The sequence below is a fragment of the Geotrypetes seraphini genome, chromosome 6 (genome assembly GCF_902459505.1).
Source record: "Geotrypetes seraphini chromosome 6, aGeoSer1.1, whole genome shotgun sequence".
Classification (NCBI taxonomy): domain Eukaryota; kingdom Metazoa; phylum Chordata; class Amphibia; order Gymnophiona; family Dermophiidae; genus Geotrypetes; species Geotrypetes seraphini.
This window is the reverse complement of record NC_047089.1, coordinates 152,261,955-152,280,003: the sequence shown is the minus strand read 5'-3', so window position 1 is coordinate 152,280,003 and position 18,049 is coordinate 152,261,955. Positions and strand designations below refer to the sequence as shown.

Below are 18,049 nucleotides of genomic sequence, written 5' to 3'. Positions count from 1 at the left end.
CTAGCAAATTCTACACAAACCATAACAAAAGTATTGGCTTCACTTAAGTCTCTTGGAGCTATCTCAGGCTACACTATCAATTGGCAATAGATGACAGCAGTCTATTCCACACTGCATGAGGAATCAGAAGGGGAGATGGTGCTGATCCTGTGGTGCTCATTCCATGCTTCTAGATCTGATACCATTAAAACATAAATGTATTGAAGCCCTTCTACCACTATTCTGTGAAAAAGCAGCTTCACCAGGAATGATCCGATGTGGAATGAAGCTTATGAAAAAAATATTTTAATCCACAACAAATATCAGTCTTGGTGGTAGACCAACCATTTTGTTTTCCCATTGCAAAGACCTTTCCTGAAATGTTTGGAAAAAGACACAAATTTTTTGTAAAGTTAGGAGGGCTCCACACTGAAATGGCTCTGTGGTCTGCTTTGGAAGATCTTTACATAGGTCTGAATGGCTTGAAATCCTCACAAATACTGGAATCACTAAGATAGAGATTGCACAGCTAACAAACAGGTAACCTAGATCTCAACTGCTCCTTGTCCTGATGAGCTGCTCAGGCTCTCTCCCCCCAAAAACCTTTTTATTTATTTATTTTTTTTAAAGTGAAACAACTCCCAAATTGTTTTGTCTTTCTCCCTCCAATATTTTTTCTTTTTATCTCAATGTATTTTTTTTACCTCCACTTGTTCCTTCCTTCCTGTCATGTTAGTCCTTTATGGTCTTGTATCCCCCTCCCCTTTGCAAATTTTAATTGTCATATGTGGATATTATTTTCTATTTTTTGTTTAAATTTTTTTAATGATTGTAAACCATCTAGATAAATTTTTGATAAACGGCATATCAAAGAAATAATAAACTTGGAAACTTAGGATCTACTATAGGGAAGAAAAACTCCATTGGAATTTCTTACCTACTGGCATTCAAACTTGGGAAAAGGTAAAACTTGGGCTTCAGTAGGTTATTTCATTATCTTTCTCTTTTACATTTTTAATTCAGTGCTCTGCTTTTTCAGCAAAGTCGGTTTAGGTTATAGTGTAACATTTAGACTCTGTTAGGATTTTTATATAAAAAGTGTTTTAATCTAGATTAGTATTTTAGGTTGCATTTCAGAGCACAAGATCAGATCAGATTAGGCCACAGATAGCAGTTGAGGAAAGTCTTTGTTTAGTGTTTAATTCCCTCCCACCCATCCCAAGGCTGATTTTTTTCTAAATTTATAGGCTCTTCAGTTAATTAGGAACAGGGTATAGAATTTTTGTCTGCTTTTTCTTCTATTTTCCCCCCATCAGGTGCGAGTACTTCTGCAGCTATAGTATGGCTGGAAAACAATGTATCACCAAAGCTGTTTACCAAGTTACACCTTCTGTCTCTGTACAGACAGAATGTTACCAAAGCAGAGGGAGTGGTTCCTTGTACAACAGGGGTATCAAACTCAATCACATAAGGGGCCAAAATCTAAAACATAGGCTAAGTCATGGGCCAAACTTTTTATTAAGATACTTAGGGATCCTTTCATTAAGGTACGCTAACTGATTTAGCATGTGCTAAATGTGCACCTTAATAAAAGGACCCCTTAGTCTTAGTAGAAGTATAGGGTTACAACCTCTCCAAACCCACTCTGTGATGTAAACAAAATAAATAAGAAAGACTTTTCCTCTCTCTTTTAGATCCTAGTTCTCGCCTGCTGTCTAACACCAGCTTGGCAGGATACACATTTCAAATCTGACATATTGTAATCACAAAACAGAAAATAAAATTATATTTTCTACCTTTTGTTGTCTTGTCATTATTCAAATCATGCTGTGGTCCCAGGTTCTGGTTGTCTTCTGATAACTTGCTTGCCGGGTCTCCTCCTTTCTTCTTCCCTTCCATTTCCCTTCCCTCACCCGGAGGTCTGGCATCTTTCCTTTTGGCCTGAGATTTGGCCCTCTGGTCTTTCCTTCCCTCCATCCCGGTCTCACATTAAAGCAGCCTGCTAGGATTGCTACAGACAACCAGCAATTCTCTGCAGGTTGCTTTAATGCGAGACCAGGAAGCCACGTGAACCTACAGCTGATGAGGTGCTTGTACCTGATTGGGTAACAAAAATGTCTGCCGATGGTCTAGCTTAAGTGCAAATTAGTAATTGTCTGGTGGGCCAAATTTTATATCTGGCCCACGGGCCAGAATTTGACATGTCTGATGTTCAAGCTGTCTTTAGCTTGACTCCCTCATGAAGGAAATAAAGGAACTGAGAGAGGAGGTTGCAAGACTGAGAAGAATCCGTGAGAATGAGAGGTACCATCAATGAAATGCTTCATGAGGCATCAAAGATTTCCAGCAGTGGAGAAGAGGCCATGCGCACATTAACAATTTCAACATCCGAACACTCTTTCTCGATCACGAGGGAGTGGTGGATGTGAAAGCTAGAAACCACTTTTGGTAAGAAAGATGAGTCTGTGTGTAAGACCACGCCTGCATCCAAAATTGAGGAAGAGATTTCTGCCTGACAAAGCCTGTAAATCCAACACTCATCGAGCTCAGGCAATCGACACCAGAAACACCATCTTGATAGTAAGGTCCATCAAAGAAGCTTGCTCCAGAAGTTTGTAAGGCACTCGCAGAAAAGGTTGTCGCACGAGAGGATAGAGGTGCAAGGCACCCTTCAAAAACCTGGCCATATCTGAATGTATTATTAATCCTAGGCCCAAAGCACGAGAGCACCGCAATCAATTTTCAGGAAGCCAACCGCTAGACCTTTTTACAGACATTCTTGCAGGGAGGCAAGCACCAGACATTGGTGCTGAGCTCAGGTCCTCACTCCTTTATGCACACCAAGCTTGGAAGCATTTCCAGGCTTTCATATATGCTGCTATAGTCGTCTTCTTCCTACATCTTAGAAGGGTGGAGACCATTCCATCTGAATAACCTTTATGCGCTAGCGCCACACATTCAAGAGCTATGCTATAAGACTAAAACTTTCTGGATCCTGCAGGACAATTGGACTCTATGTGAATAGCCAGGGATGACACAGAAGTTTTGAGACCTTGATCTTTATGTAGATGGACCAGGTCTGCATACCGTATTTGCCTCAGCCAGTTGATGCTATTAGAATCACCAGCCCCTGGTGAACCATGATCCTACATGGAAATCTGCCTATTATGGGCTATGAGGGGAAGGGGTAAAGACGATCTGCCTTTGGCTAGGGTTGCACCAGGCCGTCCAGGCCTTCACTTCTGGTTCATATCTTCGACTGAAGAACCGAGTCACTTTCTTGTTAGCTGTCAATGCCATCAGATTGAATATCTGGCGCCCCTACTAATTCACAATGCACGTGAAAGTTTCCTGAAATAAGTGACCAGGGCCTTTCAGCTGAGGAAATCCACGTGCAGATTGTCTACTTCTACTATGTGTGCTGCCAAGAGATGTACCTCTGCCCACTAAAACAGCATATTGGCTTCCAAGCATAGAGCAGCACTCTTGGAACCCCCCCTGACGACTGACATAGGCTACTGCCACTGTGTTGTCCGAGAAAAGTCATACTGCTTTGTTCAGTAGCATGCTCCCGAATGCCTGATGTGCCAGGCGAATGACTCGAAGTTCCAAGCGGTTGATTGACCACCTCCTCTGGGAAGGCGACCAGTGTCCCTGAACTGGACGCCCCTCACATTGTGCTCCTCAGCAATATAAGCTGGCATCCATCATCAGTATTACCCATGCAGAGATGCAAAGGGGAACTCTGGTGAGAGACTGGGGCTCCAACCACCAGGCTAGACTATGATGAATTTCTGCTGTCCAAGGCAGCTGCTGCTGGAGCGCATCCCTCTGCAGATCACTTTAGGAGAGGAGTGCATCTGGAGTGGCCGCAAGTGTGCCCTTGCCCAAGGGACTATGTCCATAGTCGAAATCATTGATCTTAACACCTGCAAATAATGCCAGGTAATCGAAGCAGTCTTACTCAAACTCCTATATCTGATGCAGATGCTCGTCTCTGCGGGCTTCTGGGAGGAACACTGGTCTTCCCTTGTGCTGAACCAGACTCCGAGATACTCCAAGATCTGCGTAGGCTCCAGGTGGTATTTCCAAAGGTTGACCACCTAACCCAGTTTCTGCAGCAATTGAATCACTCTGACTGCTATTCGGCCTTCAGATTCAGACTGAGCACTTATTAGCCAATCATTCAGATATGGATGTACTGGTATGCCTGATCTGTATAGGTGTGCAGCAACCACCACCATTGCTTTGGTGAAGATTCATGATGCTGAGACCAGCCCAAAGAGTAAGGCCACGAACTGGAAGTATTGTCCCATCACATGGAATCACAAAAACTTCCTGTGCTCTGGAAAAATGGGAATGTGCAGATAGGCCTCCATTAAATCCATGGAGGTGAGAAATTCCCCAGCGCCACAAATGCAGCCTCATGTCTCCTTTTGCAAGTGTGTGTTTGTGTGTGGGGGGGTTATCTTGAGGGCCGCATTCACTGCTTCGAGGTTGAATTGGCCTCCAGTCTTCTGAGCCTCTCTTGGGCATTATGAAGCATATCGAGTATCAGCTGGAGCCGGTGTCTTCCTCTGGCACAGGCTTTATGGCTTCCAGATTTAGCAGCCTTAGCACTGCTGCTTAAATTTTGGCCACTTTTGTTTTGTTTTTTTCTTTAAAGGCTTCCCAGCTGGACAGTCTAAGAGTCTATATAATGATGTTCAGTACCCAGCGATCTGTAGTTATCTCCACCTACACTCCCCAAAAGGCCGATAACCTCCCTCTGTGTGGAGGCTTGGCTTGACGGCTTGGCGTCACAACTGCTTCTTGGAAGATGTGGCAGAGCATGATTCTCAAGATTGGGGGCACCTGGCACCTCAAAATCTTTGTCTGGAGTCTTGAAAAGATCTCTGGCTCGAAGACCCTCCCAAGAACTGGCAATATCACCTGGAGGTCTGAAACGTATTGCAGCCTGACCCCCTAGAGGCTCGAGGTGTGCTGTCCAGTAAAGACTTCAGCTTGTGATCTTGTACACTGGCCATAAGAACATCCAGACCTTTTCCAAAGAGTAAATGTCCCTTAAATGGTAATTTACACAAGGTCACCTTGGAGGAGAAATACACCGCCCAGTGTCTGATCCACAGCAATCTGATCTAAGGGTGGAAGTGGAATAAGCAGACATTTCAATCACAAAGCTGAAAGGATCATACAGATCAACAGCTACATAAGCCACTCCAGACATTAGAAACTGGTGATCCCTCCTGGCAATTGCCTACGGAACACAGATTAAAACTTGGAGTGGTAAGCCTGGGCGACAAAAGACGCCACTGCAATTGCTTCTAAACCTGAGATTGCGGCTTCGAAGCTGCTTATGAACAAAATTCAGCTTATGGTCCTAGACATCCTTTAACACCACGCTGCCTTCACTGGGAAGGGAGGTACGCTTAGTAGCCTGCACCACCAGGGAAACCACTTTTGGTGGAACAAAGAGCTGGTTAAATTCAGCATCCATCAGACACAGCCTTGCCATGGCTTGAGCCACCCAAAGGGGCTCCTCTGGGACCTCCCAATGGTCTATGAGAATATTTGAAATGTCTTGATGAGAGGGAAAACAGGTGGTCTGTGCTTCTGTGCTGCTTATCACTGAGCACTGTGTAGTAGAGAACTGCGGAATATCTATCTTTAATTCCTGGAGGGATTTCGTGATCACCTGTAAAAGTGCCGAAGGCACGAACAGCCTACACACAGTCGGGTCCTTCCTGAGATCAGGGGCCTCCACCAGATCCAGATCCGACCCACCTCGAGCTGAAGCAGCATCTCCTGCTACAGAAGATCCCAACTAGGGCTGTGGAGTCGGTAGATAAATCCTTCGACTCCGACTCCTCAGTTTCTGGTACCCACAACTCCGACTCCAGGTATCCAAAACTGTCTCTGACTACAATTCCACAGCTCTGATCCTGGCTGAGAGAGTAAAGACAGTTTTCCTCAGACTGGTCCTCCCCGTCTTGCACATGGCACTGTTGCTGGGGGAACCCCCGGCTACAACATGGCTGGGATCCCCAAGGGTTTCGTATGGCCCTTATAAATACTGTAAACTTCAAACATCATATTGATGAATGCAGGAAGAAACCCCTGTCTAGGATGTACAGACAGCCCCTACAGTTTAGATAATTTCCTAAACAAGAAGTTCATAGGTCATTATTGAGATGGCCTGGGAAAATCCATGACTTATTCCTAGGATAAGAACATAAAATCTGTTTTACTACTTGGGATCTAGCTAGATACTTGGGACCTGGGTTGGTCACTGTTGGAAACAGGATGCTGGGCTTGATGGACCTTTGGTTTGTCCCAGTATAGCAATTCTTATGTTCCTTCTGGGGTTTTGTGGCCCCGCCACATCTGCACTTCACCGGAGAAGCACTTGCACTGCTCCCTGGCTCAAACCTGGACTTTTTTTCCTGGCACTCACACCATATGGGCACTAACCTCACCCGATATACTAGAGGAAGCTAAGACAGCAGCTTCGTCGTCGTCCCCCAACCCGGCTGCGCAAGTGGAAAACTGACGATCCTCAGATGGACATTCATCACAAATTTGGCATGAATTCAAGGTATCCTGGTCCAAGCAGTCCATCACACCTGTTTTTAAGCAAAATCGATGTGTTTTGAGACAGAAAGAGGCTTTTATTTTCAAATTGGGAAATCCAAGACAGCCACTGCGGCAGCAATTTTAGCTCCAAAAACAGCCCATGGGAGCTACATTGGGATTAAAAAAATTAGCGATTTAGGGATTTTAGAGATGGGAAAACCTGACTCTAACCCTAGAACCCCCCATAAATTGATATTAAAACAATCCCCCCCTCAGTTTTGTTTTTCAGGCTGTTAGCCCATTACTCACTGTGATATGCTATGTGTTGCAATGTGTGTAAATAGCTTACAGGGAAAACTTCTGCCTCAATAAGCCTGGAATCCGGACTGCTTGTGTCTTTGGACTGTCCTTTGTGCCCAATGAACTGGCTGGAGACCTCAACCCTCACTGGACTTCGCGCACGCAAACAGAGGGAGAAAGCAATTGGCCCTAATCCTGGAAAAGCAGCCACAAAGCCTACGCTCAAGCCCACTGCGGATGAAGCTGGGGTGAGCACTGCTCCCAAGGGAATGGTCTCTGAGCCCCCAAACTGGTAGTGTAGGCTGTCCAAGTGGGTGCACAGCAAAGCAGTTTGCTCTTTGGAAGCAGAACCTCAACCTCAGAGTCTGCACTCTCCTGCAGCCAGAGATGTCCCAATTTTGGGATCCTCTGCAGAACTGAAAAGCCTTGCAAACGATCCAAAAAACTAAGAACATAAGAATAGCCTTATTGGGTCAGACCAATGGTCCATCAAGCCCAGTAGCCCATTCTCACAGTGGCCAATCCAGGTCACTAGTACCTAGCCAAAACCCAAGGAGTAGCAATATTCTGTGCTACCAATCCAGGGCAAGCAGTGGCTTCCCCCATGTCTCTCTCAATAACAGACTATGGACTTTCCGACAGGAAATTGTCCAAACCTTTCTTAAAACCAGCTATGCTATCTGCTCTTATCACAACCTCTAGCAATGCCCTCCTGAGCTTAACTATTCTCTCAGTGAAAAAAAATTTCCTTCTATTGGTTTTAAAAGTATCCCCTAGTCTGTAATTTTTGATGGAGCGAATAATCAATCCACTTGTACCCGTTCTACTCCACTCAGGATTTTGTAGACTTCAATCATATCTCCCCTCAGCCGTATTTTTTTCAAGATGAAGAGCACTAACCTTTTTAGTCTTTCCTCATACGAGAGGAGTTCCATCCCCTTTATCATCTTGGTCGTTCTTCTTTGAACCTGTTCTAGCGCCACTATATCTTTCTTGAGAATTGTACTCGATACTCCAGATGAAGTCGCACCATGGAGCGATACAGGTGCATTATAACATTCTTAGTCTTGTTAACCATCCCTTTTTTTAATAATTCCTAGCAACCTGTTTGCTTTTTTGGCTGCTGCTGCACATTGGGTGGAAGGTTTCATCATATTGTCTACAACGACACCCAGATCCTTTTCTTGGGCGCTAACTCCCAAGGTGAAACCTAGCATCCGATACCTGTGATTCGGGTTATTCTTCCAATGTGCATCACTTTGCATTTATCCACATTAAATTTCATCTGTCACTTGGATTACCAAGTCTTCCAATTTCCTAAGGTCTGCTTGCAATTTTTCACAATCCGCATGCGTTTACAAGTTTATTAAAATTTGATTGATCGCTTTACATAAAATCCTAAGCGATTTACAACTTTGAACAGTTTAGTGTCATCTGCAAATTTAATCACCTCACTCGTCATTCCAATTTCCAGATCATTTATAAATAAGTTAAATAGCACTGAGCCTAGTACAGACCCCTGCGGCACTCCACTTTTTACCCTCCTCCATTGAGAAAAATGACCATTTAACCCTACCCTCTGTTTTCTATCCAATAATCAATTCCTAATCCACAACTGAACTTTGCCATCTATCCCATGACTCTTAATTTTCTCAGGAGCCTTCCATGAGGAACTTTATCAACTAAATATAATTGAAAAACTAACACAAGCAGAAAAAGACCGGCTCCTACCATCTCACATTCAGAAAGACAGCTGGGGAAATAGAGGATAGCCCAGAGGGAGGAGAGGTGGAGCAAAAAAAATGCTAATAGAGACTCTCTACAAGAATTCTCACGAGAAGGGATTGACTACCCACAGGTTCAGGAATAGAGAATCTATCGCACTAGAAATATATGTGGCATTTCTTCTAACCCTATGTCCACTATTTATCTTCCTTCTGCATTCCTATCTATCCTGTCAAGTATAAATCCCCTCTGTGTGTCTGTCCTTGTTTCTATCCCTCCCTCCCTCCAAATTCTGCATCTGCCCTCTCAGTGACCATATCTTCCCCTATATTCAGCATTTCTGTTCTGCCCCTTTCTTGATCTATCCTGCATTTCCACCGAGTGAGCCCCTACTTCATCTCAGTCCAGCACTGCTCATATCTCTAAGCTCCCTCAATGCCCAACATCTCATCTCTGTCTCCTTGTTCTTCCTCTCTCTTTCCTTCTACCCACCCGTCCCCCTAACCTGGGGCCAATATCTTCCCCCCAGTCTACTACCTCTCCCTCTTGGGTTCAGTGCCCTTCCCACGCTCTCCCCTCCTGGATCCAATTTACCCCTCTCATCTAGTCATAGTCTCTCTCTCTCTTTTCCTTCTACCCCACCGCTGGTCCAGCATCTATCCCTCTCCCTCCAACTCCTGGATCCAGCACCACTTCCTGTCTGTCCTCTTAATCTAGCAGAGCAGCGCCCTCATGCATCTCTCCATCCCTGGGTCCAGCACTGCTCTCTCCCTTGTCTATTCCAGTGTCTCTCCCCTTTTTTTTCCTCCCTTCCAGGTTCTAGTACCTATTCTTCTCCTTCCCTCTTTGCAGTCCACCTAACTTTTCCTCATCTCTTTCCATTCCTGGGTTCAGCACAGTCTTCCAGTGTCTCCTGGTTCCTATGCAAAGTTTGGAACCAAACATTAGCTTGCCTCCCTTTTTATAGGCCAGCAAACTCTGAGAACAATTTTACACTAGGAGGCTTTACAACTAACTGGAAGCACTTTGTAATGCAAATTTTTACCATTTTGGGATGCAAATATCTCTATTGTGTAATTTTTAATTTTTTTTTCTTTTTATGTCATTTGAAAGAGCATCTTTTTTGTTACAAAAGTCATCCTGTTTCATCTTGAACCATGCCTTGCTTTGGTCAGAATTAAGGTCCCAAAGACATGCACCATTTGCAAGCTCAGATACACTATGTTATTTATACAGAGATCTTTGGTGCCCTATTGTGTAACATGCAAATGAGCTAGAGATATGACATTTTACAATGCAGCTAAGCTTGTTGTGCTTACTATGCTTTAAAAGAGCAATTTCTTATTGTAACATTTTTCTCAGTTTGCTGTCACATAAAGGAGGCAACCTCATGTTAGGTTCCAAACTTTGCACAGGAACTTAATAAAAGGGGATGTACGAATCTAAAAATGTTCAGTCCCCTGACAGGTTTTGTTGGGCTGCAGCACCTGGACAAAGTGTCTGTTTTGTGTTATGCAGAGCATGGCACTCTGAAGGTGATCTCCATTCTGTTGGCTTGTAAGTCTCAAACCAATAGAGATCCAGCCAAAAGTATTTGCATGATTTAGTTTTAGACCCTAGTGAATGCCCACACAAAATGTTTAGCAATTTAAAGGAGGTCAAATGTGGACAATTTTCAAAATTAGTCCACTTGATCTGGAATGACCCTTCACTCAAAGAACAGTTAAGCTCTGGAACTCAATGTCAGAAGATGTGATAGCAATTAACGTGGATGGGTTAAAAAAAGGATTGGACAAGTTCTTGGAAGAAAAGTCCATAGTCTGCTGTTGAGACAGACATGGGGGAAGCCACTGCTTGCCCTGGGACTGGTAGCATGGAATGTTACTACTATTTGGATTTTTGCCAAGTTCTTGTGACCTGGATTGGCCAATGTGGAAACAGGATACTGGGCTAGATGGACCATTGGTCTGACCCAATATGGCTATTCTTATATTCTTATTGAAAAACAATGTGTTGTAATGTCATACTAGTCCAATCAAAACAAAGCTCAAAACAAACTAAATTATTTTTTCACTTGCTATACTATCAACTTGTAGAATTCATTACTAAGATTTGGTCAAGGAATCTAGCACAACAGGATTAGAAAGGATTTGGACAAGTTCCAGGAAGAAAACAACCACTTAGAGCAACATCTTACTCAAACCAAGTAAGCTTAAACAAGCAAGTTAAATATAATTAACTCAGCAGATTAATAGCAGATAGCAGACCAAATTAGCTTTTAGTACACCACACAGCAAAATAAGTCAATAAAATTGCTTTAGTAATTTCCAGTTCTCACTAATGAGAGTACATTGACTCACCTGTGCCAAAATGTTACAGAGCCAGGTCGATGAAGTACAACTGTCAGAAGCTTTGAAGTCAGCAATATCAAATCTGTGATATCTGCAAAGATAAAAGTATCATTTGAATTATTTAATTTGAAATTGAGCATCAGGTCTGCTTTGCAGAATTAATACTGTGTATAGGAAGCCAAAAACAATTTAATAATTTGATGTAACTGCTGTTAATCAAGAAACTGACACCTTGAAGGACATATTTGTCAATCATTTTGATAAAATTACCTGATATGTGGAGAGGGCAGGGTGAATTTGATTTAAATCAGTCAATTTATTTTAAATCACAATTTAAGGGCTCCTTTTACAAAGTGGCGATAGAAGATTCTACTACAGGTTGGCAAGGTAAATGTTCAGACTCTCATAGGAATTCTATGACCATTGGAGCATTTATCTCACCAGCCAGAGTAGAAACCTCTACCGCAACTTTGTAAAAACCCGCAAAAATCACTAGTCAGAAAGACTTCATTTAAATCATGGTTTTCTACAAAAATACTCATTCTTGCTAGTATAATCTTAACATTTACAACCAGATGAAGGTTTCGTTTTTTTGAAAAATAATTTTTCAGATTAGTTTTACAGTTATATAAAAAAAAAATACTGATTTGGTTATACTATTAGAAATTCATAAATAATTATGAAATTATTGTGAGGTGAACTATCTCCAGTTTAATAGGTTAATTAATCCTGTTTGGACACTTTTCTGCTGTACTTTATTGAAAGCAGAAAAAAAATCATAACCTTAACCACAATATAAATAGTTTTATTTAACCTAAAACAAAAACATTATAGCATATATATATATATATATATATATATATATATACCTGTATTTGCTTAAACATCAATGTTAATGTATGTGGTTAAACAAAATATCTTAAAAAAAAACAAAAAAAAACATAAGACTATCAGCCAGGTACACATGAAAAACATAAAATACTGTCTTCTGTAGCTTCCTTATCTTCATCTTCTTGTTTGTTCTTAATCTGGAAAAGAACTTTCCTGCTTTATCAGGTCCCAAACAATTTCTCGATTTGGAATGAATGATTCCAAAGGAAGAGAATATTCTAAGCCAGCAGAAGAAGCTACTGCTGTTAAAAGTGAAATCACTACTTCAACAGTCTCTAAATCCAAGTGCTTAATAAGTTACTTTCACCAGTTGACTCTTTAAAACATCATCAGCAACTCATATTTTTTTTAATGATTTCCCCCTTAGCTCTGAAGATCAGTATAGTTGGCATTACATATGAAAGATTTCTGAATACCCTGTCATTGCTAACTACTATTCAGCACTTAAGGTTTGACCCTGGTATTCGATACTGGCAAATATTCACAAGAAAATGGGCTGGAGATAGTGCTTGACCCATTTGTTTTTTTTAATGCTTGTAATTTAATTCTGTCATTATGCTTAATCAGTTCCTTCAAAATTTCAACAGCATCAACATTAAAACAGTTATTTTTCTGTATTTTATTTAAAGCTTCAGAAATGGGTTTCAGGATTCTCAGCATATTTCTCTTAAGTCCAATGTTGAGGATTTTGATCATTAACAGTGTCATCTATTTTCTCTCGAACAAAAACTGTTATCAGAACAGGCCAGTTCTTGATATACTGATCAAAACAGTCCACTACAGAGTTCTGTCTTAAATCTTGTGGAAGTGTTAGCTTGGTTCCACCCATTCTTTTGAGAACTGCTGAAACAAAATGATTATTATGGAAGTATTTAGCAATTTCAACAACCTTAGTCTTTATTTTTGGGACACTAAAAGTCTTTGGCTAGGAGGTGCAGCAAATGAGCACTGCAACTATGTTTTAGCTTGGTATTCTCTTCATGCTCATACAAATTTCTTCTCATATTGAATACATTTGCAGCATTGTCTGTGACTGAACTGCATAATAGACATTTGAATTTTTGTTCACATTTTATTATAACTTTTGCTTCTACTTCCTGTAAATATTCTACTATGTGTGCATTTCCTGAGGTATCAATTGTTTGTACAAGAAAGACATTCCCTTCTTTTGTTGTTATACAAGCACATAAAATGGGATCATTGTGGACATTACTTCACCCATTATTCTTAGGTTAACAATTTTACCCTCTAGACCTGTTGCACATTGCTCCATTTCTCTGTCGTACACTTTTTATCCAAAAGTTTCCCTGCAACATCTGATCTGCTGGGTGGAATGTATCCTGGTCTCAGTGACTGAACCATATTAATGAAGTGTGGATTTCCAATAAGATGGAAAGAAGAGTTTGTTACATAAACTGAGCAATTTTTCATCAATTACCTCTTTTTCTAATCTGCTGGTTTTATCAAAAACATATCCTATGGTGGTTCCTGGATGGTCAGATTTTTTTCTCTCTTTTAGGTGATATACTGTGGATATGTGATGTATATGATGTAACTGAAACACTATCCTGGACAGATACTCAAACTGTAGAACAGGAGGATGGTGATCTCAAAAGTGGATAGTTTCCAGAATCCTTTAGTTTGATAATAGATTCCCTAAACCTAAAAATCAATGCTGTTATTTTATTATTGATACTATTTCTGCTTATTTAGTATTATACATTATATTCACTGCCAAAAAATGAATATTTGTTTGTTTTAACTCTTTAATTTCTTTATAACTGTATCAAAATGAGGGTAGCATAGAGTAATACCAAATATATTTTTGAGAAAATATGACAATTTTTCAAGGTAGTCTTTAAGAAATATGATGAAACCAAAACATTTACCAACCTCAAGATTCTGCCTGTTCAAACATGTTACCTTTGTCAACTTCATCAAAGTACTTGTTTCATTCAAGCCACTAGGCCTTGCATTTAGTTGTTGCAGTATTTGAATTTTGAATGCATGCCTACCTTACCCATAAGAAGAACTTCGTTAAAATATTTCCATACTGGGTCTCTTTTATGGCCCGCTGCCATCATACATTTTCTCCTCCAAGGAGAGGAGGATATGATAAACTTCAGGATAGACACACAAAGATCACAAATGCTCAAAATGTTTCAATTTAATTTTTATTGTTTGCTCTTCCCTCCTTACACTTAGCTCCTTATGCAGAGATATATAAATTTAGCACTTAAAGAGGTAAGTGGTTGATTTTGTGTACACTGATTTACAAAGGAACTAAGGTCTTTTCTTAGACGTATAGTTATAACATTTTTGCTGTGAAGAAGCAATAGTTTATCTCTACAGACACAAATACATAGTTTTGAGAAATGCTAAACCAAGCATCTGTGATATCTTTTAGAGAGAAAAACTGCCTAAGACATGAATGGATTAATGGAATTAATTTACTAAAAACTTTTCATTGTATAAATATACAGCCTCATCCTATATAATAAAACGCTAGCCGCGCATGCGCACTCCAACTTTCGTGATCTGTAATCCCTGTTCCATGTTCAGTAGGTCCGCGGCCAAGCAGGAGTGCGCATGCGCGAGTCCCCAGCTCCTACCTACACTCGCAGCACTGGCCGCCATTGCTGGACTCCCTGCTCTTCGGTAACTCAGCAGTGGATAGAAGACACCGCCGATCTCCGTTCCTCCGGGGGGGGGGTCTGGGAGGAGAGGGATCGCGGCCATTCAGCGCCCCCACCGAAGAGCCCAGCAACTTTCGCGCCGCAGCAGTAGGGAACAAGTCGATGACTCCCTCCTCCCGCACCAACCGCTGCCGCTCCTGTTTGAAGCGGCCTGATGAGGTTCGCGGCTGGCTGTAGCGAACCTCGCAGGCCGCTCTCCACATGAAGCACGTTCTCTCTGACGCGATCGCGTCAGAAGGAACATGCTACCATATGGAGAGTGGCCTGCGAGGTTCAATACAGCCGCCCATGAACCTAAGCAGGCCGCTTTGAACAGGAACAGGAGCGGCAGCAGGAAACATGGATGCATGGAGGAAGGTAAGAACGGGAGGGGAAGCCAAAAAAGAAGGGCTATGGAGCAGGCAGAAAAGGGAGCTGTTTTGGTGGGAGGGTTGTGCTGAGTGCACGAAGCAGGCAGGCAGCCATTGCACAACAGGGGGAGAGGCAAAGGGGGCTGCTTTGGGGGGATGGTTGTTCTGGGGGCAGAAAGCAATCATGGGGGGACATAAGGGGGCCACAGAGCAGGCAGGCATGGCACAACTGGGGGCCAAGGGGGGAGGGAAAGGGGACTGCTTTGGGGGATGTTTGTTCTGGGGGCAGACAGCAATCATGGGGGGGGGGGAACAGAAGGGGGCCAAGAAGCAGGCAGGCATTGCACAACAGGGGTGAGGGAAAGGAGGCTGCTTTGGCAAGCAGGGGGGCCAGGGAGACAGACAGAAAGAAAGACGCACAGACAGGGGACCAGGGAGAGAGACAGACACAAAGAATGACAGACAGACAGCGTCCAGGGAGAGAGAGAGAGAGACAAATAAAAAACAAAAAACAGACATACAGACATCTACTCTAGCACCCGTTATTGTAACGGGCTTAAACACTAGTTCTACATAATTAAAAACTAATCTTTATTTTCTGATGAATAACTTTTGGACTATAATATATCTTACATAGAAAACTATCTTTAGGTAGATTTCTCCTCATAAAAGCATTTTATTTATTTTTTTAAAATCCAATTTAAATCCAAAAATCAATTTAAAGAAAAACCGATTTGTTTGATTTTTTTTTAATCTGATTTTTTTTATCAACCCTTGAAGGAGGAGAAGGAATGGGAGATAGTCCAGTAATCAAAGAAAGACCACCACTATACCATTGACTATACAGTTTGGGTTATAGTAAATTAAATGATCACAGATAAAGACCTGTATAGTCCATCCAATCTGTCCAACATTCATTCACATTCATTATAAAGGCAATGTTGAACCAAATATCCAGTACAATTATTACATTTTACTTGTTAAATTCCACTATAAAATGTCTTCCCCTCCTCTGAGATATGCAAGACCTGCACTCTTGCATATCTCGGGGGAGATTATTGGGGATATGCACAGTTTGGGAGATTATCAGAAGTTCATGAAATTATCCATGTTAAGATGGCATCCAATCAAATTAATAAACTACAATCTGTCTTCTTTGATCCTTGCCTATCATGGCAAGTAAAAGCAGCAGGATTATAACAGCGGTTAATACATCATTTAGGAATGTTTACCAAGTGCCTAGATGCAAGGATCAGATTTTGCAAAGAAAAAAAATAATTTAACCTCTGAAGAGTTCAGAAACTTCACACTTTTACCATATTTTCCCTTCCTGAGCAAACTGAAAGGCTGTGTTCATTTCACAGATGGCAGAATATGGTGGCCCACTGGGGCCATTGCCAACATTAGAAATGATAAGAGCATGGGCAAATCGGGAGATTGGTTTGTTTGCCCCTCCAACAACAAAAAAAAGCTGTTTGCATTCTTAGAATATAAAACAGATTATGGGGCAGAAACAAAATACTTGAGAATTCACACTTAAAACTGGACAAGGAAATATGCTCCTTTGTCATGTGTTCTTCATTCAATATAGTAGACTTTTGAAAGTTGGTACTGAGGTAGCAGTTTTAGCATTGTTTTCATCTTTTTTATAGGATGAGTTAATTCATGGCCTTATAGGAGTTTTTATCCAATTGATGAATATAAAAGGGTTCTCTTCCCAATTCTTTTTAATGTTTGTATATATTTTTCAGAGAATCTTACATAAAATTTTAAGATCAAATACTTTTTTTTTAACCGTTAAGAATATAACAGTCACATTTTAGAATCTGAAATCCTATCTACTAACCTATACAAACACATCACGGGAACCAATAGAAACATGATGGCAGATAACTGCAGAAACAATACCACTAAAATGAAAATTGTGAAGACTGGTAGGCAACGAATATTTTCAGTCGCTAAGGACAGGTATGTTCCCTGGAGTCCTGCAGAACTTGCCTGTCCCTCACAATTGAAAAATGTGACAGTAAAACAGCACCCTCTATTGGTGAGACTGTGGGTGGAGGACTCCTGCTCAGCTTAGAGGGAACTACATGAATGCAGTTAAAGGTGTTTTGTATGAACTCCTGTTCACTTCACAGGAAGGGAGGAAGCAATACTCAAAGCTAATTTTAAGTGTCCTTGGATGTCCTGCTCCTACAGGACTATAGCATGCATGAATGTCTTTAAGCTTAAAAGCAACTCTTTGTGGTCCCTAGATACGGCATTACCAGCACAGGCTCTAGCGAGTACGTGAGGATGGCCTCCCACCAACCAGGTCAAAATGCAAACTCTTCAATGTTCCAAGTTGAATTTGACCTACCCTAAATGTAGTACAGTTTCTCAACTTCAGAGTGGAGGCATCTGCAATGGGCATCACTGCCTCCCCTATGGGCCTCCTCAGTCTAGCTCTGGGCAAGCCTTTTAAACTTCCTAGATCAGGACTACTCAATTGGCGGACTGCAGTCCACAGTCTGGACCGTGGAGCCTTGTCCTGTAGACTGCTGTAGTGCAGTGCTCCAACTCCCTCTCCTCATACCCGGGTCCTCATACCCTCCCCCCCCAGGAAGCCTCCTCACTCTGCAGCAGGTCACAACAAAGAGGGTGCTGAAAGCTGCCTCTTTCTGACCAGCGGAGTCTTTTTTTCTATTGCAACCACCCAGATGAAGTTGCATTAGAGAGGCAGGTGCGGCAGAGAAAAGGTTCCATCAGCCATAAAGAGGCAGCTTTCAGTGCACTCTCTCTGCCATGACTTGCTGCGGAATGTGGAGGATCCTTGGCGGGGGGAAGCTGCAGTGATGTTGACCCAGGCACGAGAGGGAGCTGGAGCACTGCACCCCAGCTGGTATTAGACATTTAGGGGGCCAGGGCAAAAGTTGGAGAGGAGGTCCTAAAGCTTGTCTGCAAACAATGGAGGAGGACAAGAAGGGAGAAATTCTGATCCAGACTCAGGGGGGACAGACAGATACTGAACTGATTTGGGGGGGGGGGGTAATATAGAGCCAGACTTAAAACAATAACTTTAGTACATAAGTTTAAGGAAAACTTTAAAACCTATATTTTCTCTGATGCATACTCTCAGGCATAATGGGTAGCGCTCTGGGGATCTTGGAAGAAGAATTTGAGAGGGAGGGAGGGAGGGAGA

General features: G+C 41.9%; 1 protein-coding gene across 2 annotated transcripts in view; it reads right to left on the bottom strand.

Moving 5' to 3' along the window:
- The window catches only part of NCK2 (NCK adaptor protein 2), a 252,859-nt gene that overhangs the window by 153,824 nt on the left and 80,986 nt on the right, over window positions 1-18,049 (bottom strand). For both annotated transcript variants that reach the window (XM_033950220.1, XM_033950219.1), the window contains exon 2: window positions 10,938-11,019. The gene's annotated coding sequence lies outside the window, so the exon portion shown is untranslated. The remainder of the gene's footprint in view (window positions 1-10,937; window positions 11,020-18,049) is intronic.